The sequence below is a fragment of the Natrix helvetica genome (assembly GCF_964273705.1).
Source record: "Natrix helvetica genome assembly, chromosome: 1".
Lineage (NCBI taxonomy): Eukaryota > Metazoa > Chordata > Lepidosauria > Squamata > Natricidae > Natrix > Natrix helvetica.
Genome location: NC_138548.1, coordinates 228029291 through 228056409, shown reverse-complemented (window position 1 = coordinate 228056409; position 27119 = coordinate 228029291).

Here is a 27119-nt window from a genome sequence, read left to right as displayed (position 1 = left end):
AACCATCCTATTTGGAAAAGACTGGCCTATTCCTCAGCAAGCACAGCAAAAGTTTACTCTCGTCTTTTATTGCCCACATCACAACACTAAGGAAATACATTTGTGGTTTTCAATCATGAAGTGCAACATTGGTTGTGCAAGTGACAGTTGATTGTAGTGGCACTAGTCTTTGGGATTGAGCTCCTGGAAGCTGCCATCAGTTCACTCCCCAAATTCTTCTCCTATAGCAATGATGGCGAAACTTTTCAGCACCAAATGCCGAAAAGGGAGTGTGTGCATGCATCAGGGCCGCGGCAACTGCTCAGGGAGCACTTTTTATGCTGAAAAATGAATTTCTGGTTTCCGGTGCGCACATGCACGCTGGCCAGCTAGTCTTCCAGTTACTGGCATGCATGCGTGCACACCGATCAGCTGGCCAGTGTGCATGCTCAGGCCAGAAAATGGAAGACCAGCATTTCCAGTTTCCGGCACTGTCACATGCACAAAGGCCAGCTGATTGTCACACATGCATGTGTGCCAGAAACCCGGAAGAGGAACGGCCGATGCCGCACATGCCAAGCGACATGGCTCCACACGCCACTTTGGGCACACGTGCCATAGGTTCACCATCAGGGTCCTATAGTTCAGGAAGAACCTTGTTCTTATATACTTGCAAAAGAAGCTTCCCAAAGAACAAGCCAAATCATCCTGTTTCTTGGGGACCTTGAATTTGTTCCGTGCCATTAGACAAGGAAAGGTTTCCTATACCAGGAATGCACCAAGCCTGCCATTACTTAATAACCATTCCAAGGTCATTTTAAAGAAGTTCCAAGACACCAAAATGTGCCAGACCAAACAGTAAGTCCTGAGCATTTGGAATTTCGAAGGCAAATCCTGAGCACCCCTCACAAAAACACTGGCACGGTGGACATACATAAAATGCCATTTACAAAGAAGCAAACTGTGGAACTAGTTCCTCAATCTCCTCTGCACTCTAATGTTGTCATATGAAAGATATTTTTTAAAAGGAAGATCAAAAACTAATACACACAAATAGAAAGTAAAAAAAAAAGAAATCAAAGAAAAAGTTAAAAGTGCAAGAAAGAGAAAAAAGAAAAACAGAAAAGAAAAAAGATGCAAAGAAGTAGTTTCCAAACCTCTTAACAGTGGCTGAAAGTACAATTATAAATTCAGTTTTTCTCTATTTTCTCTCTTCTTTTTATAATCTATCCTGCCTCATCATCAAACCCATACATTATAAGTTCACGTTTTTCTGTTTCATGTACAAAATCCATAAGAGTTTCTAGTCAGCAATAACCATAGATATTGTATTTTGTCTTATCAAAGAAGTCAATTTAGCCATTTTAGCAAGTTCCATCCTCTTCGTAAACCATTCCTCCTTTGTGAGTAATACTGACTTTTTCCGTCTTTATACACACAATAATCTTGCTGCGGTTATCATGCACAAAAACAAAGTTGCATAACTTTTTCCAACTGTTTGTCCAACAACCCCGGAAGAAAAACTTTGCTCTCAATTGTGCCTTCATCTTTAAATTCCTCTGATTTTTTTCATTTATTTATCAAATTTCAACACTGCCCATCTCATCTAAGTGGCTGGATGGCTTATGAATCAAAAATGTAAAAGACACCATAAAAAAAAAAAACAATACTAAAAGACAACTCAAAAGTGAAAAATTAAGAACTACAAAGATTTAAACATTTATAAAAGATGGAGGGAACACCCTGAAGCCACTATCTCCAAAGTTGTATGCCACCCAGGGGAGCTGGGAGTTCGCAGGGGTTCAGGAGAACCTCTAGCTAGGATTCTGTGCAGTTCAGACTCAGAGAACCCCCAAATCCAACTCCTGGCTGGTCCTGCCCCCTGATCCTCCCAGGAATCCCCACGCGGCCCATTTTGGATGCAAGTAAGTGCAGGAAGCATGCAGAGGCTCGGGTAGGGCCTACTAGAAGTTCGCGAAGGACCTGCAGTGGGCCTCCGGAGCCTGGGGAAGCCGTTTTCGCCCGGAGACTAGAGGAAAGCCTCCAGAGCCCAGGGAGGACAACCCCCCCCCCAGCCATGATGCAGGAGGCCAATTAGCCATGCCCACCATGCCCACACCCACCCAGCAACCAGGCAGAGAACCCCTTGCTAAAAATTTTGAAGCCCACCCCTGATGCCACCCCATGCCAGATGGCAGAGCCAGCTCCTGGCATTTTTCCAGGAGGCCAGGAGAGTGGGGGGCCCACCTCACCTCTGAGGGCAAGATCTTCCATGAGGCAGGGGCAACAGCAGAGAAGGCTTTCTTCCGTGTTATGTATTTGAATCCAGAATTTTCTAGGTGTGGTTTTTTTTTTTACACAACTACCAAACATGATAAAATGTCCCTTCTTGTTTTTCACATTTCCCACATAAATTACAGGTAGTCCTCAACTTACAACAGTTCATTTAGTGACCATTCAAACTTACAATGGAACTGAAAGAGGTGACTTATGACCGTTTTTCCACAGTTATGACCTTTGCAGCATCCCCCTGACCACATGATCAAAATTCAGATGCTTGGCAACTGATTCATATTTATGAGGGTTGCAGTGTCCCAAGATTATATGATCCCAGTTTGGGACGTTCTGACAAGCAAAGTCAATGGGGAAGCCAGATTCACTTCACAACTGGGGCAAAGAAGGTCATAAAATGGAGCAGAACTTACTGAACAAATGTCTCACTTAACAACAGAAATTTTGGACTCAATTGTGGTCGTAAGACTACCTATATATCATAGTATAAATTTCAACCTTTCAGTCACATATTTTACCATTGCTCCATCTGTATGTCAGGCCTGTAGTTATGTTTCTTTTTAGGATCTTTGGCCTGCCACACTTTTTATTAATTTCCTATGCTGTTTCATTAGTGTAGTAGTTGGGAGGGGGGAATAGAAAGGAGTAGATTTGTGGAATGTATTGTCATTCTTTTATAGAAGCTCAAGGTCATCTTTTGTCTCCGCACCTCGACACCTGACCGGAAGCAGAGGGGTGTAGATGCCAGCGTTGAAGATGATGATTGGAACATGTGATGGATTATAGGGTGTGGGGATAGATCATGAACTTTCAACTGGGTGGAATTCCAGGAAGAACATTAGAGTTGGAATTCCATAGACGTGCTAACTTGCCTGTATGATTAAATTGGAACTTTAAGAATGATTATTCTGCCTTGGTCTCTGATTGATTTCATACATGGTATTTAGAACGCTGACACTGAATATTAAACACAAAAATTTTAGCCCGCTTTATCATATATTCTTTCACTTGTTCTGTTTTAAATTTCAATAAAAATGTATACATCTTAGCAGTTACGTGGTCATCATTTGTACACAGTACTGAAAAGAATAGAGTTACATTCAGTGGTGGGATCCTGCTGGTTTAACAACCGGTTCGGTGATTGTGTGCTTCGCGCGACACACACTCCACCGTCTGCGCAGTTTTAACAAAACATACCTTCCACGGGAAGTAACACAGCTGAGGCATGGCCAAACCACTCCGAACTGGCTGAATCCCACCCCTGGTTACATTATGACCTAATGTGATGTATAAATCCAACATCAGGTCTGATTTAGCCCTAAGGTGTTTTAGATTCAGCATGATCTGTGAGGCTCTCAGTGAGACACCCCGTTTATTCTCCTCAGGCAGGAATTGCGGGCTTCAGAAGCAACAGAATCTTTGCAAAATCTTGTTTGGCCGAAAAAAGATTGATCCTGGTTGGTTTGCTTTAGCTAACTACAGTAAAAATATATGAACCTTTTCCCAAGCTTGGATTGGACAGGAAATTGCAGTTTATTGAAACCCCAAAATAGAAACTTTCAACCAATTCCTCTTCTTCTGTCTGGAGGAAGAGAGGGAGGAGAAACTCTACAAGCTGAGATTTACCACCATGTGTTGACACCTTTGAGCTGGGCTACAGAGTAAAAAGACCTCCTTGTCTGACACACTCTGTATTTTTCTTATAGCTGCTCTTACTAATATGGAAAAGAAAGCACTACATTGCACAGTTTCTCATTTCGCTTCTAAAATAAATATTGCATGCCAATGTGTATGGATGTACTGTATATGCAGAATTCAATAAAACACAAAACTGCCCCCAACTTACGTTAGCTTTTTACCAGCGTTAACAATCATTCATTGGATTTGTCTGAAATATGAATCAAATGGGCTAAAGAAAATCCCCACTGAGTACTTTACATCACGTCAACACCATACTTAGGAGTGTACTTCAGGTCTATTAAATTGCTTTACACAGTAGAGTCTCACTATACTGCTGGACTGCCTCCACAGACATGTAGTAAAATATACAATATGGTCACCAGGAGGGTAAAATAAAATAAAAAGGGAAGGGGATAAAATATATCTTTTAAAAAGACTGCCTTAATTATTTTTTTACAAATAATTCGTTTGAAGTTGCAAGAACCAAAAAAGAAGGCGGTGACGTGATTCAGACAGCTGTTTGTATTTATTTAGATGAATAAATTAAAGTAGAAACACATAATCAGGAGGACGATACCATCTCTGTCTTTGCTTTTCTATCCATGTTCCTTATTTAGTATTGGGTTGAATGTAGCAGGCCGAATTTAGTTTCCAGGGGCAGTTGTCTGAAATTGGAGGCTTTTGTAACAGGAAACTAAATGAGAACCTACATGCGAGGTTAGATGAAAGTGAGCATTTGAGAAACATATATAAAAAATGGTCCACCAAAAGGTCTCTGGAACAATCTTTGGACAAGAGGGCACTAGGAATGGTAGCTGTTTATTTATTTTTTCTTTGCATACCTGTCTCCTGATAATCCATCCTTCCCTTTGAACATTATAGTAGTAGCAATAGCACTTAGATTTATATATTGCTTTACAGCCCTCTCTAAGCGGTTTACAGAGTCAGCATACTGCCCCCAACAATCTGGGTCCTCATTTTACCAACCTCAGAAGGATGGAAGGCTGAGTCAATTTTGAGCCGTCAGAATCGAACTCCAGGCTGTGGGCAGAGTCAACCTGCAATACAGCACTGCATTCTATCCACTGCACTACCAACGGTTCTTATGAGATGCCTTTCTTCAAAGCTCTCTGTCTACAGCTTTGCCTGCTATTTTTCTTGGTGCTATGGTGGTTTTAGAAACAGGGCCACTCACAACTTGGCAGTCTCTATGGCAGGAGTGTCAAACTCAAGGCCTGCAGGCTGCTTAAATCTGGTCCATGGGGCCGACCTGGAAATATCAAACAACCAGCCCATGGTGCCTCTGTCAGCCAAAAGCAGGCCGCCGGGGTGTATGTGCATGCGGCCCCCATATGGCCCATTTTTGGCCTTCTCAGCCTCCTGCAACACTCCACTGGCCAAAAACAGGCCACACAAAGGCTTTGTGGGGCCCCCGTGGGGCCCATTTTCAGCCAGCAGAGTGCTGCAGGAGGCCAAAAACAGGCTATGCAGGGGGCCATGCGGGGCCTCCCCACACCCTGTTTTGGCCAGCAAAGTGTTGCAGGAGGCCATTCAGGCCGAAAACAGGGCACAGGGAGCTGTGTGCGGCCCCTCGCACCCCGTTTTGGCTGGCAGGGTGCTGCAGGAGGTGTCCGTCCCATCTCCCCCCTGGCCCATGGACAACTACAATGCTGATCGGCCCTCGAAGAAATCCTGTTTGACACCTCTGCTCTATGTTATCTCACCAAGAAGATTTGAGACATACACAAAACCAGGCCTTCAAGTCCAGTAGACATTTATGTGGTGATGGTTTCTTCCTGAGGGCAACCTTAATTCCAGTGAGGAAGAAGCTGTCCCTAGAGTGGGCTTCTGAAGCAGAGCTGCATGGCCTAGGCTGCAATAATTTGGAAACCATTGCACAGTCTTGAGGCCTGTTGAGTTTCGCAACCCAGATACGATCACCTTACTCTACAACTTTCATTTTATCCCTTTTGTGCTGAGTCTCTTCCGAGTTTATGCTCCGTGCTTCACTCTTCAGAAGAGGCCATGTGCCTGTCAGGAGCCCTATAGGCACTCTCTTCTCACCGTTGAGTATTATGTGTGGCCAGAGGGCTGCCCACTCATATCCAGCCCAAAGTCTTCAAAGTACAAGAATAGCTGTGCACAATTAGGATTCGTCTGGGATGAGAAACACAGTGTGATTTTATTTAGCATGATGAAATTGCTCTTGGCTTTTTTCCCCTGTCCAACAAAACTGACATTGCATTTTGTTGTGGCTGCTGTTGCAGGCCCAGCATTCGCAATCCTTCTTGGTTGCTCCCTATCTAAATCATGGGCAGTATCCACCTTTGTGTTAAGCTGAATCAAGCACTGCATTAGTGAAAATTTGGGGGTGGGAAGAGATATGTGATGATTGAGAAAAGAATTATGTACCCGACCAGACTGACAAGGCCAAAGCTGTCAGGGTTCCGAAAAGCATCCCAAAGTAAATCAGAGTCCAAGGCAAAGTATTGCTCAAAGTTCCAATTTATGAAGAGAGCTATGTTGGCACATCTGGGAAAACCTGAATCTGAAAGCTTCCCGTTTTTCCCCACGTAGTTGAAAGTTCAAGATCTCACCCCCACACCCACAAGTCCATCACATGATCCAATCTCCCACTGTCATGCTCACAGTTCCACCCATCCAGTTCCGGTCAGGTGCAGAGGTGCAGAGACAAAGGATGACCTTGGCTTTCCAGAAAGAATTTTGTTATGGCTACATAGCATCTAACTCCATATAATCCCCCCTCCCATTTTCCCACAATATAAAAGGTATAGTAGAATAATAGAAAGTGTGGCAGGCTGAAGATCTAAGAGGAATATGGCTGGAGGCCTGACAAAAGCCTTTATCCAACTTTTTTTGCCATAATCTGTTAAGCATTATTTTTCCCCACTATACCAGTCCTTTGAAAGTTGAAGCATGGGCACAATTATGCCAATTATTTCTCATTCACTCAACTCAGCAATTCAGTGCACACCTCATTAAAAAAACTTTGTAGAAGTTAAAGTGAAAACTTCTCCATCTTCTCAAACTAATATTCAGTATATAATAACTTGGGATGAGTCTGGAAAAATACTATGATACGAATGATATAACATTTATATCCCTTCATCTTCAGGTATTTGGTGGGGCAAATGAATATTGATAGAAACACACCTGATTATCCCACCCCTCAAACTAATCTATAATCAGTTTATATTTAATCTCCTGAAACGTCAACATGACTAATACATGTAACTTATCTGTATTTTTCGGACTATAAGACACACCAGAGTATATGACGCACCAAGATTTTGAAGAGGTAAATTTTTTTTAAAGGTTTTTGCACTCTGCAGGCCTCCCGAGCCCTCTGCACGCCTCATTTTTTGTGAAAAATGGGGCATGCAGAGAGTTTGAGAGACCTGCAAAGTGCTCCTGGGGGCTGGAGCGGAGGGGAAACGAGCAAAAAATGGCCCGTTTTTTGCAAAAATGTGCCTGTTTTTTGTGTGTGTGTGTGTGTGCAAAAAACAGGCTGTGTATAGGCTTTGGGAGGCTTGTAGAGTACTCCTGGGTGCTGGGGGGCAAAAACAAGCAAAAAACCAGCCCATTTTCCACTTGTTTTTGCCCTCCCCAGCCCCCAGGAGCACTTTGCAGGCCTCCGAAACCCTCTGCACGTCCATTTTTGTGAAGGGGGTGGGGTTTCGGGAGGCCAAAAATGCTGTATTCAGTGTATAAGACGCACCCAGATTTTCACCTTCTTTTTTGGCACGAAAAGATGTGTTTTATAATCTGAAAAATACAGTAAATGTTTCATAAAGTCATCGCACGTAAAATTTGAAATTTTCCCCTCTTAGCTTTCTGGTGTGTGACAATAAATTACAAGAGGCATCAGTTATAACAAATAGTTTGGGGTTGCTTTGATCAATCATCATGAATAGTATTTTAAATGGGAAAATGCATCTTAGGCACATGCATTGCCATTTGTGAGCCATATTGTGTGACAAATTTCTGATCAAACATCTGTATTAAGCCAATCTTCCATTAAGGTTTCCCAGAGCACAGATCCTATATTTATCTGTCGCTATTATTTAAAACATGGCAAGTGAAAATAAGGCAGCTATGACTAAATAATTGACACAACATGACATTTCTTGACAGTGGATTTTAAAAAAAGGAATACATGACTTTGTTGCAGGCTTCATTATGCCACCCACAAGAGGCAAAGCTGCAGCGAAATTTTGTTTTTGCTGTTGAAAACAAGGACACAAACCTGAAGCCCTCTTACAATTGTGTTGCAATTTAAGAGATTATCCCATGGAACTATTGATCTACGGAGCACGGCAGTTGTCACGCTATCTTTTTAAACTGCTAAATTACATTGATCTGGCAAATAAAAAGATTCAATTCCTAATTCGCCATCGTTCTGACAGAGAAGGCTGAAAAGCATGTAACCCATGCTTTTGAGAACTCCAGAGATGTCAGGTCGACCATCGGGGGAAATAGAATACTGGGTTAAGGTAATCCTTGTTCTAACAGAGCAAAGCCATTCTTTCATTCTTGTGGAGGATATTCCAACACAACTTTACATGTATTAGGAATACTTTAGTAGAAAGCGGTGGGAAGTGTATGGAAACAAGTGCTTCACACATAATTGTCTAGGACAGAGGTCTGCAACCTTAAACACTCAAAAAGCCATTTGGACCGGTTTCCCACAGAAAAGAAAACACTGGGAGCCACAAAACCTGGGTGGGCGTGGCCAACTCAACATCACCCCCACCCAGTCACATGACCGTGCCTACCTGGGTTGTGGCTCCAGGTGTTTCCTGTGGGAAATGGGTCTCTCTTTCATTTTCTCCATATATCTCTCTTCTATTTTCCTCTTTTTCATCTCCCTCTCCATTCCTTTTCCTTCCTTCCTTCCTTCCTTCCTTCCTTCCTTCCTTCCTTCCTTCCTTCCTTCCTTCCTTCCTTCCTCTTTCTGTCTGTTGCTGTGCAAAGGCAAATGCAGGGGCTCTTTGCTCCTGCACTAAGGCTTCGGCTATGCCACCACCATGACAAGGCAACAGGGAGACTTGGAGCCACAGCAGAGGGCCCAAATAGCCACATGCGGCTCCAGAGCTGCAGGTTGCTGACCCCCAGTCTAGGACAACCCACATAAGTATAGATTCAATAAGTAGAATTTGAGAAATAGGAACTGAGTGTGCCTCTCTCTCTGTCTCAGGACGGTGGGTGGTAGCCAATTGCTTTGTCCAGCTGCTTTGGGGAGGGAGAAGCTACCCAATTTTAAATTTTATTCTAATTTTGAACTATATATAATTCAGAGTCTCTCTCTCCCCCCCTCCCCCATTTCTCCCTCTGTCTCCCTCTGTCCCCCCCCCTCAGTTTTATAATTGCCTCTCTTGACATTCCCCATTCCCCATTCCCAATCATCAGTGGATTTGGGCTATACATGTCAACAGCTGTAAATGCAAATTGCTTTGGAGATGAACTAATTTTCAGTGTTTAATTGGCAATGATAATGATTTAATGTCTTTGATTTTATTAGTCTCTCTGGACTTCCAAAGCTGACATGCTATGATAAAGGGGCTTTGTTGTTCATTAACACATGTGCAAACTAGCTCCCACACTGAAGGCACATAAAACGTTTTCCAGGAGTTGATAATGACCCCACTTTAAAAATTCAGCATGAAACACTAATGTAGTAGTTCTTATCTATATTATAGGAACAATAATTTGGAATTTGAGGTGCATTTTGATCTTCTCTTAATAGCACTGATTACAAAGCATTCCTTAAACTGCCTGTACTCAAGAGAAGCCAAAAGAATTACAGGCAATTTTCCCTAAATTTGAGTGGATCAATTTAACAATAAACTAGGTGGAGCAGGGTAGAAATGCAATGGGAAGTTTGACAACCGCAGATGAAAAAAGCACCTGGCACCTTTCTCTCCCTTTCACCCCCTTCTGTGATTTTATATTCTTTTTATATTGTGCAGAGTGTAGAAAGTATACCCCAAAAGGACAGTGCCAGAAACCTCACAGCACCAGAAACTGGGAAAACATTTGCAAGAAACTCAAGGCAGCCTTCCCCCTTAAGAAAACCCCAGGCAAAAGCACAAGCTGAAAGGAACACTTAAGTAGAGCCATTAAGATAAAGGGAATCAGGCTAAAAATAAACTCACTAAGGCAAGAACTCCCTTTTCCTGCCTCCCTAACAGGATTAACTCCTAGGACAGGAAAAACAAAAGATCTGGGGCCAAGATTAACCCAAGAAAACAAAACACAGGGCAATCAGAAACCCATCAAAACCCATCAAGCTGCAGGAGCTTCAAAGGAGAATTAAACATAAAAGGCTCAGTGTCACACTCCCAAATTTGCTTGCAAGCCAGGAGCATTCAAGCTGTATCACTACTTTTCTTGCCTTCCTGAATCCCTTTTCTGGCAACTGACTTCCATGTTTATTTCTTCTCAGCATCGGTGACTGCTTCTCAGCTAGGAAACCAACACAGGAAATTTCTTCCAAAAAGAGTAATGGGCTTATTTGAAGAAGAGGAGCAGCACATAGTGTCAAATTTATTCTAGCCAGTTAGTAACTCTCTTCTGAAAAGCCTAGCTTTCATATATGGAGAAAAAATATTTCTAGCTGCGGAAATATATTCTGATGACTCAGGAGCTAAGGTTAATAAGAAAGATCCCACACAATTGTATGAAGAATTGAATGAATCTGGCAAAAAGGAGTCTAACTTCCTGTAAAAGTAATTATTATAATCCCGGGCTCTTTTATTTTTTAAAGGCCATTTAAAATCCCTTACATTTTATTAGCCTTTTCATGATGAAGGCATTGACACCAGATGTTTGCAGCCATATTTTCCTTTTTATGATTTCAGATTTCCTTAAAGAGGATTCAGGAAAGTATTTTGAGAACAGATAAAAACCTGCTGTTTGTCTATAACCATTCCTCTCTTTAAGATGGCCAAGGGTTAGGTTTTGCCCAAAATGATGCAAAGCACAATGATCTGGGAAGCGACTATGATATTCTATGGCCACCAACATGCATTTATTATTGTCTTCTTCAGGTTTTTGGCCCAGGATAAGGACAACTTTCCTGATCTTAGTGCCTTAATTAATGTTGAATGAATAATCCTATATTCCCAGTCAGGGGAGCTGGGATTCTGTGAATAATAATCTCAATGCATTGGAGGAGAACATTTGGAGAAGGCTCTTATAGCAGATAAACTTCAACACTCTCCAAATTATTATAATCTAGACAAGCCAAAGGTCCAGTGGTGATTTTTTTTCCACTACTGGTTCTGTGGGCGTGACTTGGTGGGCATGGCAGGGGAAGGATACTGCAAAATCTCCATTCCGTCCCCCACTCTGGGGCCAGCCAGAGGTGGTATTTGCTGGTTCTCTGAACTACTCAAAATTTCCGCTACCGGTTCTCCAGAACCTGTCAGAACCTGCTGAATTTCACCCCTGCAAAGGTCCCAATTTCTTTTTTAAGCTGACACCATTTGCACTGCTGAGACAATATCTCATCTTTATTTTTTTACTGAGATTTTATTCCATAGAATCAAAAATTGTTTAAAAAGAAAAAGAAAAGAGGAGGAAAAAATATGAAAGAAATGAAAGAAAGAAACTAAAGGAACATATAGGTAATTTCCATTTTCAACAGATGGTCTTATTGTCCTTCCTCCCTCTTAGGTGTCCCTTCAGCTCCTCATTTAATCCACATCAGATCCATTCAGATGTTGTTTCCTTTTTCTTTCAGCAAAACAAGTTCATATACAGTTTTTTTTTCCTCTGACCAAACAAGTCAAGCCTTGCCATTTCTCTGAATTTTGATTCCCCCCCCCCACAATCTGCTCCTCCACTGTAAGGATTTCATTATTTCATTGTTGTGCATACCATACTGTAATCTCATTGCAGCACCATATTAAAAATCAATCTATCATGCATCTTTTCTAATTCCTTGTCCATAAATCCCAATAAAAGGTTTCCTTGTAATATTAATCTTTAAAATTCTTTCCATCCTTGTGTCAATTTGCATCCAAAATGTCTTAGCTTTCTCAGAAATCCATCAAGGATAATAAAATATCCTCATGTTTCTTCACATTTCCCACACTGATTTGTATTATCTGCCACATCTCTGGTCTTAACACACTCACACATCACCCATGTCTACCATATTACTCCCTGAATTCACTGACTCTTCACAAAACCTATGTGTAACAATGCTCCTTCCGCGTCACATTGGTTGATTAAAGCTGGAAGATACTAAAAACAAGACATTGTGATAAAACATCCACTGTACAGCCCCAATTTCCCTTACACACACCTGCTTATAAAATAGCACCTCAAGCTAAAGTTTTATCAAATGTAGAAATGGGGTGCTTATGGTTAATGAGCCAAATGCAGTATCAAATTCTTTTACAGATTTTCAACATCTTCAGCTACCAGATTTAAATAAAAGAAATATTAAAAGATGCAATTAAATATCAGGAACGATCCTATTTGCCCGTTCTGTTCTAATCTCTTTCAAGTGATTGAATTGGCACCCATTAGTACCTTAGTGAATTCACAACCCAGCTTAAAATACAGTTTAGCAGTGTGAAATCTGCCCCCCCTCCCCTTGCCTGCTTCCTAGGGCAGGGGTCACCAATCTTTTGGACCTCAGGGACCACTAATTTCATAATTTTAAATCTCGCGGACCACTAATATGATCTGCCTGATGTCCGGCTGGGTGTGCATGGCTAGTTGGTCATGTGATTGGGAGGCTGTGGCCAACTCGATGTCACTCACATTGTGGGATGTCTCACTGGCCTCTACTTACCCCTCCCCTCCCAGCCACTCCTTGACTGCCCGCCCGGGTTCTTTAGGGCCCCAACAGGAAGCAGTTGTTGGAGTTAAGCAGCCACCAGGAGAAAGAGTTGGCAAAACAGCTGGCTCAGTTCAAATTGGATCTGACCGAGAAGGAGGCTCAGCAGAAGTACCTCACTGAAGACTATGAGAAGAGGCTTTCCAAGCAGAGGGAAGACCTGAGGGAGTGCAAGGCCAGGTACCGGCCCCTGGAGGCTCATTGGGCTGAGATGGTCAGCTAGTTCAAAGCCATGATGCAGTCCCACTGGAACAAGGTCCTCCAGCTCTTCACTACCAGCAGCACTTGCCTCCAGTCTTTACCCAAAGCCCCACACCAGGAGACTGAAGCAGACCCCAAATTGGAATTTCTACCCCCCTCCAACCTGCACAAAAAGACCCCAAAGGGGGAGACTCTCTGCAGCAACACAAGCATTCATTGCACTATCCAGTCCAGGGGCCATAGTTTGAGGACCCCTGATTTAGTGCAATATAAAAAATGCAAATAATTTTTCTGTGGACCACCAAAATTTTCTCTTGGACCACCAGTTGGTGACCACTGTCCTAGGGCATAGAGAGCTAGATTTGTGCCTAAGGAGGGGCTAGAACATAGGGTATCCCAGTTTCTAGCCTGAGGCCTTAACCACTACACCAAACTGACCTTCTTTTAAGTACCCTACATTTCTTGTCTTTTGTTGAATGGTGGAAAGTGGGGAAGAATATATTGAGAGTCAACCACACAGCAAAGCAGTCAACCTCCTGTGGCTCACAGTTAACCATTAACTCTTAAGAATAAACGAATTTCAAAGGTGTGATTTAAATACATATATCAAAAGGATCAGTTCTAACTCCTGAGGCTCCAACTGTGCTAAGTAGCCTACCAAATGCCAGGATGCTTGCTAGCAATTATTTTGCAAATGGCCCTCTCTTGAGTTCTCCCACACCCCAATACAGTATCTATCAGCTCTTTCTCAAGTTTCTATCCCATGCAACTAATATAGTAGACATACATTAAAGCTTGTAACACATTTATTTGTCTGTAAAGTATCACATAACTCAGTTGTTTTTGCTGTGGTAGACTTCACTCAGTGACTTTTTGGCAAACCATTGAGCTGAGTTTGTACCTGCCAGGTCATGTAAACACAGCTTTGCATTCATGCCTCATGCTAAGCTTGCTTAGTTTGAATTGTGCTTTTTGTTGTTGTCAGCATGGGTTTTCGATTCGACATAGCAAAGTTGTTTCAAGAACAAACCCAGGACTACACTCAACATTTCATTCCTTTTGGACTTCATTCCACCCCCAACAGCATCTATGTAGTACATAGCTATCATAGCAGACCAGGTTATGGTGCATAACATGGTGATCATATATGTATTTTAAATTGTTGGAAGAAATATCCATCTGGTTCAGTTTCAAGCCACGACAAAGACACTAGAAACACGGAGGTGGATTGGAAAGATGGTTTAATGATGAAGTAGAACCATATGGGTAGTTCTGGTGCAGCTGACTAAATGGAGTTGAAAATGAGAGGTTTTTATACCTTCCCTTGGGCTTTGCACTTGAGCTTCCTGTTCCTGTGCAAGAACATGGATTCTATTGGCTGTTGTCAGACTCCCATGGGGCCATGTAGTTTGTCTGAGCTAAGTTTGGTTGAAGTTGAAGGTCTTTTGTAGATAGGATGGCCCAGTCTTTCTTAATTGGCACAAAACATCTGCTGAGGTCAAGGGGCTGGGCCTCTGAGTTTCTGTCTCCCTTAAGATTTTTTTATTTCTCTTTTAAGGGAAATATTTTATCCTGACTTTTTAAAAACATTCCTCAAAATATTTCATTCTTCTAGGAGACGGGTGGGTGCTAACTTTCTACAAAATAAATAAACAAACTGATCAGGACATCATTTAATCTATCTAACGAAGTGGGTTCTGCTTTATGAAAGCAAATGCAATTCATAATAAAGGTGTTCCAGGAGTTCTTAGCCTGCTCCTTGTCCATATTGTAGTGATATCAAGAAAGGCTCTTCAGTTAATTTCAATTGGCCATAATGGTTAACCTGTTTGATGTGCAATTGCCCCCCTAGAACAGGCCAGAAATAGAGCCTGACATTCCCTTCTTTCACTCAAGGGAAATGTAACGGAAGACACTCTAGAAACAAGCAACCTATGGTTCTTCACGCAAAACCAGAAATAGAAGAATAGAGGGGGAAATCTCACAAGTAACAGTTTAGAGAGCCAGTATGATGTGGTGGTAAAGTTGCCAGGCCCATGATGGCGAACCTATGGCACGTGTGACACAGGTGGCACACGGAGCCATATCTGAGGGCACATGAGGCGTTGCCCTTTGTCAGCTCCAGCATGCATGCAGGCACTGGCCAACTGATTTTCAGCCTTCCGGAGGGCAGGGGGAGGCCGTTTTCACCCTCCCCAGGCTTCAGGAAAACCTCCGGAGTCTGTGGATGGCGAAAAACCCTATAGGAAGTTCGGAGGCTGCAGTGAGGCCTGCGCATATGTGTAGGGGAGAGCGTTTGGAGGGGGTTGTGTGCCCCTGCATGGGGGGAGGGCATTACATTATGGGTATGCGCACACACATGCGCGCCAGTGGTGGGTTCCGGATCCCGTTCCAACCGGTACAAGGCGTACCGCCTGCAACCTGCCAATGATGCGCACGTACCCTTACCTGAGCAGAAAAACGTTCGCCCATCACTGCACCAGTCTAAAAGCAAGGATGCAGTGGTTCTAATTGTTCTCAGGCTCCACCCAACTGGGTGACCTTGGGCCAGTTACTGTGTCTCAGCCCTAGGAAAGATGCAATGGTACTTATGAAAAATCTTGACAAGAACACTGCAGGGACTTGCGCAAGCAGCCCCTGCAGTTACCAGGAGTCAAGACTGACTCGAAGGCACCCAAAGCAAACAGACAAAAACCAGATTAGGTATATTAGATTATATTTTTCCAGTTTTACTAATGAAGGCCAACAGTGATGTAGTTCAGCTAAACAGAAAGAGCATGCTTGTCGTTGTAAGTCCGGTCAGTTCTTCTTTTTTTTCCACAGTAGAGTACACAGTGGCAGTTCCCATACTTGCTGAAATGTTCTTTTACCCAACTGTTGCATATTTGTTCATAGATAACAAGATAATACCATTTCCAGGGTAATTCTGATGCAACAAAAAAAGCAAAGCATCTTGTTTGCATCTTCTAGATCAGGGGTGTCAAACTGGCAGTCTGCCATCACGTGCAGGCTGTGCCCACCCCAGCTCTGCGAAGGGGAAAAACATTGCAATATGTCCTGTGACGGCAACGTGATGCGGTGAGATTGACACCCATATTCTAGATTTATACCATAAACGTTAATGACTTTAGAGTTCATCAGATATAAATACAAACCACCTTTTGGAGTAAGCAATAATATACCTGTTGGGGTTACCAGACTCAGCGGTATCCATGTCACGTTTGACATCCCTTGATCGTGGTAAAGGCAATTATTAATCACTTTACCTAGAATGCCATAACTGCCCAATTTTATCCTTAATCAAATCCTATGTAAACAGTGCAAACTCTGATCTAGAGATTTCTCTATAAGCCACACCCTGGATAAGTCCATTAGAAACACGAATGATTACACTGATAAAGGAAGTGATTAATGTTATGTATTATACTATTTTATACTGTTGCTGCAAGTATAATCTCCCCTAACTAATGTTTATTTTATGAATGGCTTCTGTAAATAAATATCTCTTTACCTTTCTTGTCCTTTGATCTTTCCTTTTATTCTTTCCCTCCAAACATGTATATGTGCATGTATATTACTTCTCACAAGAGGATATTCCACGCATTTAACGAAATGTATCAAAGTCCACAAAAACCGATGCTATATCGGTGCTATGAGATGTTTGGCCGTTTGATCAGAAAATAATTGGATCAGCATGTGAACCACGGAACTGCAGGCAGCAACTTATCAGTGACATCTTGATTGCATGTTCCTTATCGTGCTATGCAAGCAACTTGAAATAGAGTTTTGACTTACTCCTTGGCTGACACTTTCCTCCTTCCTTGAACTTTGCTGGCCCTGGTTAGCCCTGCAGGCATGCCTTTTCCTTAAATCCTAAACACTGACAGATTCCATTTCCCCTTCTTATCCCAGACTTTCCTCTGACACCAAGACTTAATCCACCCTAAACCTAATTGTTATATATTGAAAGTAGGGATTACCATCCTAAAATATAAATCGGAGCATCGGCCACAAAGAAAAAGAATCATTTAGCTCTTTGGAACCTTCTAAACTAATCTGTACGATTTACTGTCATAATTCATCCGTTTGGCTGTGCATGTTGGTCATAGTTGCAAGACAGAAGCTGGAATTGACTTCAAGGAGGTTTGCCAAAAACATTGGTTTTAGTGGCTCTTAAGCACTTGGTGTGGTCATTTCTAAATTCCCAATGTATTCATCAACTTCAAAGTCCGAAGACCCATAGTCTAGTATCTAGGTGGAAAAAGAGAAGAGCGAGGACATCCACAGTGGAGATCAACGACGTCTAAATAACAGACATCACAGGGCAAACAATCCCTCTCTCAATATGGGTGTAATGCATAGGAGATATATTAAAAAGAGGTGTGCTTCAATTGACATTTTGACATTTTTGACCAATATGCTCACCCTATGGGCATCCTTTGGGAAGTGGATCTCATTAGGGGATTATAGCAAATGTACTAATACGATATAATTTATTCAAGCCGCAGGGCAGAAGCAATACATTTTCTTTGGCATTCTACAATTCAATTTTAAAAAACTATATTAAACTGAGCAAATATTGAAGGGATTCTAGAAAGGGTAGAATATTCTTAAAACTGCTTAGATTAATGTAATTAAAAGAAAATTAAAATTGTAGAATTTCAAAGAAAAATCTCACCATCTCTCCAGACCATATTTAAAATTGAGAGAAAGAGAGAGGGGGGGGGAGTGAGAGTGAGATATGGATGACAGATGACAGATGATAGAGATGGGTGATAGATGATAGACGATAGATAAGTTGATAGATAGATGATGGATAGATAGGGATGAGGTAGATAGATAGATAGATAGATAGATAGATAGATAGATAGATAGATAGATAGATAGATAGATGATAGATAGATAGATAGACAGATGATACACAGATGAGAGATATATTAGATAGATAGATAGATAGATAGATAGATAGATAGATAGGTAAGTAGGTAGATAGGTAGATGATAGATGATATAGAGACAGATAGATAAGCTAGCTAGCTAGCTAGGTAGGTAGGTAGGTAGGTAGGTAGGTAGGTAGGTAGGTAGGTAGATAGATAGATAGATAGATAGATAGATAGATAGATAGATAGATAGATAGATAGATAGATAGATAGGTGGGTAGGTGGGTAGGTGGATGGACGGATGGATGGATCGGACTGACAGATGGCGAGACGGACAGACCAAATGACTGAATCTGCAGCTTTGGTGACCATCTGACAGGGTAAAAATGCATGTTTAGAGGCAAGCGTGTGAGGGTTGATTATTAAGGAATTTGTTTTCTTTATTCATGAGAAGTGACCTCCAATGTTCAAATGCAGACAAGGAGAAACAGGAAACAAGCAGCTTCAAGTAACAAAATAAGTTAAAAAAATCCTCTTGAGGCATTTTCAAGATGAAACAATAAATAACCCAGTTAGGTGGCACTCGCTGCAGAAAAAAAAGAAGGGGTGGGTGGGAAGGAAGGAAAAGGGGAAGGAAAAGCAACTAAGAAAGGCCCTCAATATTCAACAGCGCAGTCCCAACTGGCATTATCCAAGGGTAATGCTTTATTTAGCAAGTGCAAGAATGTTCACTGAGGCATAATGAGGAACAGAAAGAAGAAACAGGGCTTGTCCTGGGCCTTCTGAATAGGCATCTCACTTAATACACTCTGGAGAAAAAAAACCAATGAAGGAACCTGGAGAAGAAGCTGAAGTTCTAATAGCAGCATTGCTGTATGGGCTGTTTGAAACAGACCATGCAAAGATTCATACTTGCTCAAAACCAGAGCTCATAATGACACCATGACACACCGTAGAGTAGGAGCATGGCAGTTTTGGGTCCAAGGGTCCCATTTGACTTTTGAGTATCCTGCTGGGAACCGCGGTCCAAAACATGAGTAGGTCCATGGCAAAATCAAATTTGATTCCAAATTAATGAAAAGTAACTGCGGTGCAATCGGTAAGATGATCTCCTATCATTAATTCCCTTTTCGGCAGTGTATCTTAAGGTTACACCTGAAATACTTCAGGGCAGCAGGGTGTACATGTCCAACTTAAGAAAGTGCTAGTTTGGCAATAAAAATTATGCGGGCTAGCCAGTGGTGGGTTTCAAAAAATTTTTAGAACATCTTCTGTGGTTTTGGCCTGCTTTGTGGGAGTGGCTTGCCGGCCATGTGACTGGGTGGGAGTGGCCAACCTCTCCCTTCGGGGAGAGGGAGCGGTTTATAAATGTAATAAATAATAATAAATAAAATAAAATAAAATGTAGTGAAACTCACTTAACAACACTCTTGCTTAGCAACCAAAATGTTGACTCAGGAACTCTGGCATTGAAGTGTGCAAGTCCTAAAACTGTCAAGTTACAAGACTCTTGCACCCCTAACCCTTTAGAAAAAAAAAACCCCAGGGGTGTTCAAACTTGGCAGCTTTAAGACTTGTGGACTTCAACTCCCAGAATTCCTCCTCTCGCTCTTCATCTTGATGATGTGCGGACGGACGGGGGGAGGGAGCTGGAACCAGTTCTAAACGGCACTGTAGATGTGTGGAGCCTCTTCTATAGAAGAGGTTAGAACTGGCAGGAACCCACCCCTGGGGCTAGCCAACTTCATTTTGGCTTGCTATACCAGTGATGGCTAACTTTTTTCTAAAGGTGTGCCAAAACTGTGTGTGCGCATGCTATTGTGTGCACGTGCGTGCGTGCCCACCCACCTGCGCATGCGTGAGCAACCACCACTTGGGGAGTAATTTTCACCCTCCCCAGGCTCCGGAGGCTTTCCTGAAGCCCGGGGAGGGCAAAAACAGCCTCCCCCAGCCCTCTGGAAGGCTGAAAATCACCTGGCCGGTGCGCATATGCGCACTAGAGCTGAGGGCTGCTTTGCTGGCAAATATGGTTCTGTGTGTCACCTGTGGCACACGTGCCATAGATTCGCCATCACGGTGCTATACTGTGTCAACCCAACCGCTCTCTCTCTTTTTCTCTTTCCTTGTGTTCTTTCCTTCCTCTTCCTATGTTCTGTTCAGGATTAGGCAAGCTGGTTATCCCACACAAGGAAACCTGCCTTTGATTGAAGGGAATCACCAACCTAACGTTGGAAGAAATTTCCTGTGTTCGTTTCCCAGCTGGGAAGCAGTCACCGATGCTGAGAAGAAATAGACATGGAAGCCAGTTGCCAGAAAAGGGATCCTTTAATTCAGGAAGGCAAGAAAAGTAGTGACACAGCTTGAGGGTTCCTGGCTTGCAAGCAAACTTGGGAGTGTGACCCCGAGCCTTTTATACTTAACTCCCCTTTGAAGTTCCTGCAGCCTGATGGGTTTTGATTTTGTTTTTGATTGTCCTGGGTTTTGTTCGATCACATGACCATAGGGTTACTGCAACGGTCATAAGTGTGAGAAACAGTCATAAGTACTTTTTTCAGTGCCATTGTAACCTGTTGTAAATCAAGGACTACCTGTATGTGGTGTGCAACTTGACCTATGTTGCAGGAGCATGAAGCAAAGGGAAGTGGCCAAGATGGCAAGCAGAACCATGAAGTGAAGCCTCACTTTTTCTACCTACGTAGAATTGGCTGGTGCACCTGAGGGCTGAGATCACACCTGCCATCTTGGCTGTTCCACTGCAGGTGCCTCTGCTGTCGGTATATCAGCACAGTTGACTGCCAGGAAGCAAATGAGCAGGTTATAAATATGCCACAGGCAAGAGATAAGCTTAGGCCCTACTGCAGCTTCTGGAAATAAAACAGGCTTTCAGAAATGCTTTCTTCTAGACTCATGGTCCAACAGGTGACCAGGGATCAAGACCAGTGAGCTATCCATCAGCAACAAACTCCAATGAGAAGCAAGCAGTGAGATCAGAGGAAATCCAAAGTCCAAATGGTAGGAACGCAGAATATTCACAGAAAAGAGCTGAGCATTGGATTTCTTCTCAGCCCTGTCCAAAGGTCATGCACACAATAAATAAGCCAGGCTGAACTTCTATGCAGCCAAAATTCCACTAATAGTTAACCAAGAGTCTGCTCTCCTGTTACTCTTCCATGCCTTTTGCGTAGTCTCTTGCATCTACAAAGTTCGGCTGCCTCGACCTGGATTTTCATTAAATATCTCTGTCTAGAACAGGGGTGTCAAACTCAATTTCATTGAGGGCCATGTCAGTGTTGTGTTTGACCTCCGGAGGCGAAGATTTATTTATTTTATTTATTTATTTATTTATTAGATTTTTAGACCGCCCCTCTCCCAGAAAGGGACTCGGGGCAGTGTACAGTCAATACAAATAAAATCGGTCATAATAATAAATACATTTAAGATACATTTGGAGGGGGAGATAGGCTGTACTAAGAAATAAATATATTCTAATCCTAAAAACATCACAATTAAAACCCCAAACCCAATTAAAATAAAATAAATCCCCGGGAGGTAAAACTAAGAAAGTGCCAGGCCAGCTGATTGAAATAGGTGAGTCTTTAACTTTTGCTGGAAGGAACGGAGGTCGGTGGTAGTTCGAATGTCTGGGGGGAGGTCATTCTAGAGGGTTGGGCCCATCACAGAGAAGGATCTACTCCTAGGCGTCGCCCGCTGGCATTGCCTAGCAGACGGCACCAGGAGGAGCCCCTCCCTGTGTGAGCGGATAGGTCGCAGGGACGTGTGTGGTAGGATGCGATCCTGCAGATAACTAGGTCCTATGCCATGGAGCGCTTTAAAGATGGTGATCAATACCTTGAAACGCACCCGAAAGGCCACAGGTAGCCAGTGCAGCTCGCGCAGGAGAGGTGTTACGTGGGAGTAACGTGTACTTCCCATAATAACCCGCGCGGCTGCGTTCTGAACTAGCTGCAGTCTCCGGATGCGTCCCAAGGGAAGCCCCATGTAGAGGGCATTGCAGTAGTCCAGGCGAGACGTCACCAGCGCATGAGTGACCGTGCGCAGGGCACTCCGGTCCAGTAGGGGGCGCAATTGGCGCACCAGGCGGACCTGGTGGAACGCCCCCCTTGCCACGGCTGCCACATGGTCCTCCATTGACAGCCGGGCATCGAGGAGGACGCCCAAGTTGCGCGCCCGCTCCACGGGGGACAGTTGTTCGCCCCCTATGGCCAGCGATGGAGTCAGCTGGCTGAACCGAGGTGCCGGTACCCACAGCCACTCGGTCTTGGAGGGGTTGAGTTTGAGTCTGTTGTCCCCCATCCAGACCCCGACGGCTTCCAAACACCGGGACATCACTTCGACAGCCTCGTTGGGGTGGTTTGGGGTTGAAATGTACAGCTGAGTATCATCAGCGTAAAGATGGTACTCAACCCCAAAACCACGGATGATCTCACCCAGCGGCTTCACATATGCGTTGAACAGGAGAGGCGAGAGGACCGACCCCTGTGGCACCCCACAAGTGAGTGGCCTCAGGGACGACCTCTGCCCCCCTGTCAACACACATTGCTTCCGGTCGGAGAGGTAGGAGCCGAACCACCGCAAAACGGTGCCTCCGACTCCCATCCCCTCCAACCGGCGCAATAGGATACCATGGTCGATGGTATCAAAAGCCGCCGAGAGGTCTAATAGGACCAGGATAGAGGAACAGCCCCTATCTCTGGCCCTCCAGAGATCATCGACCAACGCGACCAAGGCTGTCTCAGTGCTGTGCTGTGCGACCAAGGCTGTCTCAGGACTGGCGTGGGTCTAGATAGTCGGATTCGTCTAGGTGTCGTGGAAATTGCTGCGCCACCACATTCTCAACAACCTTCGCCAAGAAGGGGAGGTTGGAGACTGGACGATAATTAGCTAGCTCCATTGGGTCGAGCGAAGGTCTCTTGAGCAAGGGTCTCACCACCGCCTCTTTCAAGGCGGTTGGTAAGTATCCCTCACCCAATGAGGCGTTCACCAGGCCCAGGAGCCAGCCTCGTGTCACCTCCCAGGCTGCCAGTACCAGCCAGGAGGGGCACGGGTCCGTTAAACATGTGGTGAGTCGCAGCCGTCCACGCAACCTGTCCAAATCCTCGGGGGCAACAGAGTCAAACTCCTCCCAGAATGGTCTCTCAAGACTCGCTGTTGGCGGCTCGTCTGGTCCACTGACGGAGGTCCACCCGCTCCGGATCTGATCGATTTTGTCCTGAAGATATTCCCCAAACTCCTCTGCTCTACCCTGTAAGGGTGTCTCCCGCGCCCCCTGCGATAAAAGGGAGCGGGTCACCCTAAACAGGGCGGCAGGGCGGTTATCCGCGGACGCAATAAGAGCAGATGGGCATGGCCAGTTGAATGTCACTCACGTCGGGGGCGCCTGTGGTGAGCCGAGCGCTCTGCCAGCGAAAACAGGCTCCTGAGCTCCGTTTTTGGTTGCCACAGCCTCCTACAACCCTCTGCTAGCGAAAACGGAGCTCGGTGTGTGTCCTGAACTCCATTTTCATTGGAAGAAGTACTGCGGTCCTTCACTATTATCAAGATGGCCCCACGGGCGGGCCAGATCTAAGTACCCTAGGGGTCGGATCTGGCCCCCAGGCCTTGAGTTTGACACCCCTGGTCTAGAATTAACTGGCTGACTTCTCAGTCCAAGTTATTGTCAGTAGACGTGTGGATTTCACAAGATGTCCTGTGAACTTGCTGGCTCTTTCAAAGCAATAACGGGGTTAATGGTTCAATGACCGCTTGGATCTTCATTGATAGAACTACTGCTGCTTGATGGTTCTGACCTCACATTTTCCCTCCCTTCCTTATCTGAAGACCTGGCTCAAGGAAAACCATGGCATTTTACCCTGTTGAAAGGAATGCCACCAACCCAGATTTCAAAGTTATGCTTCTATAAGGCTCTAAACAGCTTTCAAACAAGTTACACAAAACTATCTTTACGCCAGTCTCTTATTTATTTTTATTGATTTAGTTTATATGCCCCCTTTACGGACCTCTTAGGAATAGGGTGAGATCCACGCTAGACAGTTTAAGGTTGAAGCTATGAGGGTTTGAGGAAGTCAGGTAGTGCATTCCAGGCATTGACCACTGTTGCTGAAGTTCTATTTTCTGCAATCGAGTTTGCAGCGGTTTACCTTGAGTTTGTATCTATTGTTTGCCCATGTATTATTGTGGTTGAAGCCGAGGTAGTTGTTGACAGGTAGGACGTTGTAGCAGACAATTTTGTGTACTATGCTTAGGTATGCATAGATAGCATCTCCACCAAGGATCATCGTTGCCAAGGTATGCTTGGCAACGATGATCCTTGATGGAAATACTATCTATGTCAGGGGTGTCCAAACTTGGGAACTTTAAGACTTGTGGACTTCAACTTCCAGAATTCCCCAGCCAGCCATGCTGGCTGGGGAATTCTGGGAGTTGAAGTCCACAAGTCTTAAAGTTCCCAAGTTTGGATACCCCTGATCTATGTTGTGGCAATGCAAAGACAGGCTTTTACTGTCTCTGGGGCATCAGCCCTCTGGAAGAACTCCTGTGCCTCTCAACATGGATACTTTTTTTTTTTTTGAGTCCTTTGAAGATCTATCTTTATAGGAAGCCTTCCCCCTTGTCAGAGCCTGGGAAAAGGGATAATTAAGAAACTATAAAAAGCTCCATACCGAAATGTCTGTATAGTTTGTTAGGCAAAGGCAATGCCGTACAGTATTTAAAAATAAGCACAAACCATTTACCTAAAACCACTGTGGCAATAAGCATCACTATAATTTAAAGAAGGACTACACAACTGAGTCATATGTGTGTGTTTGGAAAGATCCTGTCCTTTTTTCCCCACCCTCTAACATCCCTTGTAACTATTTTATAAAACCAGTTCTCGTTCTGTTTTTAAAAAATACCCTTTTAACCATATGTTTTTATAATGGCTATACATTATATTTTTGCTCATGGGCTGAATGTGTTCCTTTCATCCTCTCTTCCCTATCGTCTTCTCTAGATGGAGCATGAGAGAAATATGGCAAACAGTCGATAGTCTAATATGATGAGACGGAGGAAGTATATTCACTTGCTTCCGTATTTGCCCACAGTTCAAAGTCATGCCTGATACGTGAGACACAATCACATTCCTGTAGTTTAAGTTAAGAAACAGTGAAACTGATCCAGTCATTCAAGTAAAATTGAGGGCAATGCTTGTGTGTAATTTAAGTTCCTGTATGGTGTCCCAAAGGTGCTTTCCAAAAAGGAACTGGGCTTTCTTTGTTTTTTCTTTGAAAACATTTTGCTTCTCATCCAAGAAGCTTCTTCAGTTCTGACTGAATGAATGATGGGGAATAGAAAAATTTAAATATATTTTGCAGTCATGTGGTTATAAGCACTCTGAGGGTCATTAGCTTTCTGAAGGATATATGGTGAATCCTTCCATTCCCCACCATTCAGTCAGAAATGAAGAAGATTCTTGGATGAGAAGCAAAAACATTTTTTTTAAAAAAAAAGCAACTAAGGGAGTCCAGTTGCCTTTTGAAAAAAAATACCTTTGGGACAATTATGACCTGGATGATTGAAAATCTCCATAAACTTCCTGTATGTGTTCAGTGTTGAAGGAGAAATGTGGGACTTTCCGTTCTGTTTCCTGAAAGGAAGGAGAAGTTATCTAAAATAATGTTTTTCAAATTCCACAAAGACTTTTAATAGGGTTCTGTGAAAAGCTAAGGATTCAAACAAAGTTGATTCAAACACAGCCAATCTTTTATCATTAGTGTTTTGCCCCTTGATGGGGGCTTAGCACATTTCTTTTGCCTAACACTTCTGTGACCTGAAAAAAGTTTGAAAACCTCTGATCTAAAGGGGGGGGGGAGTTATAGGTTAAGGCGGCAGCTATTTGTATGCTGCATTTTTTGCCGAAGGGAAACTAAGGCGACTACTCTTCCCAGAATTCAGGATGACCCCCGGCCTTCTAGAGGGCAAATGGTTGAAGAAAACAGGGGCTTTACCCCCCTCCCCCACCTCAAGTTGAATCACTTAGCCGAAAGTATTCATGAAGTTTTATCTAATGTTATGCAAAACATAAGTTTCAATTCCTCCCACCCTCCCCTCCTCCATATTTCAGCATGGCATTCCAAACTGAAAGAAATGCCTGCATTTACAGCTCTTTGCAGCATCCTGTAGTCTCATGTCCTTGTTTCAGGGGTGAAATTCAGCAAGTTCTGACAGATTCTGGAGAACTGGTAGTGGAACTTTTGTGTAGTTTGGAGAACTGGCAAATACCACCTCTGGCTGGCCCCAGAGTGGGGTGGGAATGGAGATCCTTTGTAGTATCCTTCAACTGCCACGCCTACCAAGCCACGCCCACAGAACCGGTCGTATAAAAAATTGAATTTCACCACTGCTTTTTTTTCAAGCTTTTGCTAAAAACTGAAATTTACTAAAATATCCCATGATAAACACTGAGTTTACTTTATGACCGCAGCGTTCCCTTTGTGACAATCACAAAAAGGTGTAGGAATCATCCACCCCTCTCTTAGGAAAGAGATATTTTAGGAAATATTAAAAGTTCGGAATATTTCCCCTAAAAGGGAGGCAGAAATTCAGCTCCCCTACCACCACCTTTGTCAATGGGACATTAAGGCCTGAATGACTCTGTTCTACATAACAAAGATCTACCGCCTTCAGGCAGAGCCATAGTAGGAATTGCCCAAACCCCTTTCATTACATCATCACCCAGCAAGGCTTAACCAAGCTTGGGACTCAGAACAACATACAGAGTTGCCCCTGCCTGGCCCCATGGGAGTCTGTCAACCAAACAGAGTACAAGCTCAAATTCAAAGCCCAACTAAATCTATCTCTATCTCTCACCTATGTGCCTTTTTGCCCAGGACCTCAAACCACCATTAAAACCATCCTTCCAAGCGGTCTCCATGAATCCAGTGTCTTTTTCCCCACTTGGAACTGAACCCAGGTGGACATTTCTTTGAACAAAGGTAAAAAATCAAGTCAGATAAATGAGTGATCCATTTTTGGCCATTATAATTTAGAACCATAATGGGCATGTTCCATTACAGTCATAAATCAAGGACTAGCTGTACATGTATAAGGCCAATTCTGTTTTTTCTTCTTTCTGTTTTTATTAATTCACAGAGACCCGTACTTTTGCAATAACAATATTTTTAGGATATTTGCTTTGCTGGAGAACTCAACTACAAT